Source organism: Anneissia japonica, unplaced genomic scaffold (assembly GCF_011630105.1).
Source record: "Anneissia japonica isolate Jap-2015-1 unplaced genomic scaffold, ASM1163010v1 scaffold1239_len605302_cov174, whole genome shotgun sequence".
In the NCBI taxonomy this organism is placed as follows: Eukaryota; Metazoa; Echinodermata; class Crinoidea; order Comatulida; family Comatulidae; genus Anneissia; species Anneissia japonica.
This window is the reverse complement of record NW_022748776.1, coordinates 36,293-40,681: the sequence shown is the minus strand read 5'-3', so window position 1 is coordinate 40,681 and position 4,389 is coordinate 36,293.

The following is a 4,389-nucleotide window of genomic DNA, read 5'->3' as shown; positions in this document are numbered from 1 at the left end:
TCAATATTACCGTGCAGGTATATTTACATAAATGGTTCTGTAACTTGTAAATATAATAACATTTTTCCTTGCCCTAATTATATATTTCCATTGGAACTTAACATTTAAGTTATTTTGGTAAAAAAAGTAAAACGTAGGGCTGTCAGTTCCTATTGTTTCTTCATTTCTGCAATAAATAAAATATTATTTGCAGTATTTCTCTTTTAAGCAAAGACCTTTTACATACCTCCATATTTTAATATTGGTATTTAGCGATCTCATAATGTGAAAGGTCTGTGTTTTGTAGTGTCACCTAGTGGGTATTGCTAATTTTATCCCAGTTATATTTTTAGAGATAACATTACATAGTAGCATTAAAATGTTAAGCATTGCTTTTTAATAAAAAAAAAAAAATTATTTCACAATAAACATTTACGTTCTAAATCCTGTATTGGAAAAAGTAGTCTTCTTATCCTATTTTTAAAATTGTGTAAGAAGTATTTAAATATACATGAACATGCATTTAAATGACATGTACATGCTTTTAAAATCGTATAAATGCTCTGGCTTCGGGGGCTTCGCCCCCGGCCCCCACAGGGGCTTAGCGCCCCCCTTGACCCCACCCGGGGCCCTTTGGCGGACCCCTGGACTCCACGCCCAGAACCCCCCCTTGAAGCATGCTGGCTACGGGCCTGCTGAGCTTATCTATACCTGGACATCAGAAACAAGCAGTATGCAGGAAGCAATCGAGCTAAACTGGCAATTCAATAAAGACAACAGCAACACTCTAACCATTGCGAAAATAACAGCTGACATGATCAATAATACCATCACTTGTAAAGTTGAAGGCTTCAAAGCCATTGGCAGCACTTCATTCAGTGTCTACCAGTTATCAACCAGTGTCAATCTGCAGTCAACAGCTGCATCTACAACAGACAGTACTTTCAAAAGTGTTTCTACTGCATATGCAACAAAAGTAGGCTCTGAACAATTTAATTTATTGTTAATGACAGTGTTCAGCATTTTATTTATCTTTTCTCTATTTTTTATGTTGTTCTTGTACATTAGAAAGCGTTTGATCACCATCCAAAATGCATTCAACAACCAAACAACAATCAACTGTCATAATTGTAGCACAAATACCCACACCCAGTCGGCCACGTTAAGTTTTCAAAATGCTATCTACAAAAGCCCACATCAAAATCATACAATTCAACCTTCCCTGCACATTACACAACCCCAAGATGACAGAACATCCCTTGATGTCAGTGAAGATACTGCAGACAGAAATCAAGGTTTACACACTTATTATGACATCAACACATGTTCTGATGATGTCATAGATGGCTACCTGACTACTATGACTACAGATGAACAGTTGAATCAAGATGAATGTACTGATGATGGAGACAAAATGCAAGATATACAACAAGAAAAACTTTTCTGTGAAGAAATACCAGTAGTTGGTTCCATTGACAAAATGGCTGATCCTGTTTATCTTGAGATTGAGTGATATATTTGTACAATAAAATGGATAGTGTTACAATTTCAGGGGCGGATCCAGAATATTTTAAATGAGGGAGCACCAATTTCATATAGGCCTAGGTGTAATATAATTATAAAGATAAATGGATATTCAATAAAAGTATGATTCATGTATAATATATGCTACTACAATACTATGTACTTTTGCTATATATAGTATTTGTATGTCATTTTGCATTTTTTCCTTTAAAAAATAAAAGACAGCAGTGGAAAAACCAGAGTGGGGGGGGGGAGGGGGAGAGGCATCTGCCCTCCCTAAATCCAACCTGCAGTTTAATTAATTTATATATGGAATTTATATGTTATATTCTATGGGAATTTGACAAGCAAATTAGCTACCTTTTGTGGATCAATAAAGTTTTCTCACCTTACCTTATTTTAATTATATAAAAACTCATCATCCAACTGAAATTTTTCATGCATCATATAATGTTCATATCAATGTTTACTATAAAATCTAATTATTAATTAAAGCATAAAAAAAACTTAGAGGAATAGAAAATATAGCAAGCACTGCCCAGGCAGTTCCTAAATGTACTGTTGTTATTTTATTTAAAGCATAACTGAAACATTTACTGTAACGGTTTCAGTGAAAGTTTATTTTTAAGAAAGGAACTATTAAAGTAAAGTACATTACCCATAAAGTACACATTATGATTATAGATAATTGCAATCTGTCTCTGCTAATATAATAATATTTATTCAGAAATCGCTTTTGAAACAGCTACTGTAGAATTAAAATTAACAAAATTTTATTATAGAGGTTTCTACAGTAATAGTATATTCATCTAATTAACCTAGCAAACAAAAATGTTATTATAATGTTCTTAAATATCGTGGTTAGGCATGTCAGCAATGTTAATTAGTTTTAGATTATGTTGTGAATACATGGTTCTATAAAAATCAAACTGCAAACAATATTACAAAGTTATAAGAAAAATTGTTGGCTGGGTGAATAATTGTTTTTCCTGAAAAATGTCTGTGTATTGTATTTTCAAATCAGTTTTGCTTATGTAACTTTGCTGGCTTGTCATTGAAAAATGTCTGTGTATTGTATTTTCAAATCAGTGGTGCTTATGTAACTTTGCTGGCTTGTCATTGAAAAATGTCTGTGTATTGTATTTTCAAATCAGTGGTGCTTATGTAACTTTGCTGGCTTGTCATTGAAAAATGGCTGTGCATATTATTAGCTCAGTGCATAGTTGCCAACTTTTCCCAAAATAAATCCGTGAGAACTCGCATTGCATAGCAACGTGCCACTGGCTGGAGGGGGGGTCAGGGCCCCGGGGGCCAGGTTGACAAGCCTTTGACGCTTGCGCAGTCTGAGCATTTTCACTACTGATTTGATTGATCCAGGACACTAAATTAAGTGTATGTATGTAAACTTAATAAAACCAAAAAGTTATACTCATGTAAATTTGACCAAAGTACAGTAATTTAGGATGAGTACCCAACAGTTGCTTGGTGTAAAATTAAAACATTTTTTACAGACTCACTTTGTTCATGAATCACGATGTACAGACAGTAATTTCATGTGGAAAACAGATAAACAAACAAACAAACCATGCGCTGTGCATTACTGGGTAATAAAAGCACATTGGGTGGTAGCGGGCGTAAAGGGTGTCGTTTGTTTACAATTCTAAACGTCGAGTGTACAGGGCTTGCACATAGGATAGCCTAGGGTTACTCTTTGCTACACTAAACACTAGAGACGAATGGCAAATGATCTATTTATTGCATATTACTGTATATGCACTGTATATGCAGTTCGCAAATCATTGTTTATTAGTTTAAAAATCTTGATCCGTGAGTAACCTTGAAATCCGTGAGTTTTTTTTCATCCATAGTAAAACTGGTAAATGATAAATTATCCATGAGTCTCACGGTCAATCCGTATAAGTTGGCAACTATGTCAGTGTAATGTGTATGTCTAACCATTTTGCATGTGCATGCACTCAGCTCTGATACAGCTCTGTTTGTTTCTATGTATTACATTTCGCCCTTAAAAGGATTTATTCCATCATTCAAAGTGATAGATAGCGGGATATGGTTTGAGGATCATGCACAACAGCCACAAAAGGACTGTTGTACCATAAAACTTCCTTGGATGTGAATACAATAAACATACCATGAGAATACTGATCAAACCCACAAAAATAATAATCTATATGATAATATTCAACGATTTCTATTTTTTGCAGTGTCTGAATAAATAATACATTTTTTTTGGAATAAAGAATTAAATGTAAATAGAGAAACTGTCAGGTTTTAATTAAAGTTTCAGTTTAAAGCAAATTATATTAAAACGTAATGTTAAATTGCAATTAAAAATGTGTGATTGCATCGAACAAGAAATATAGCAAAAAGTCATATTTGTCAAAGCACAGCGTAACTACACTTTGAAGGCTAGCCACACAACAAGCACATACTATACAGTATATAACTCATGGGATCATCGTGTCAACCCGTAATATAATGGCGCACAAAAAGGTGTCGCAGATTGTGTCTAAATATGATTGTGTTTAAGTGGGCCTATTTGTATGTTTGAACTGAAATTACTGGGAAATTATTCAAATACTTGTTGATCTCATTATTTAGAAATGTTAATGTAAAAATTTATTTTATCCAATATTTTTTTAGTCTCTCAAAGAATAAGGCCGCCCTCTCTTAATTTTTATGACTATGCTTCTTCTATGGGCTTGTGGCCTAAAGATTTGAAATAAAGTCGGCTGTTGACCAGAAAGAACCAAAACAATATGGTGACTGGTGGTAGGCCAGGCAGTGCAGACTCGCAATCAATTTTTTTTTTAAATGTAAGTGGAGGGATATCATGCCTATATGAGGCATGTTGTGGCAAAATGGCTA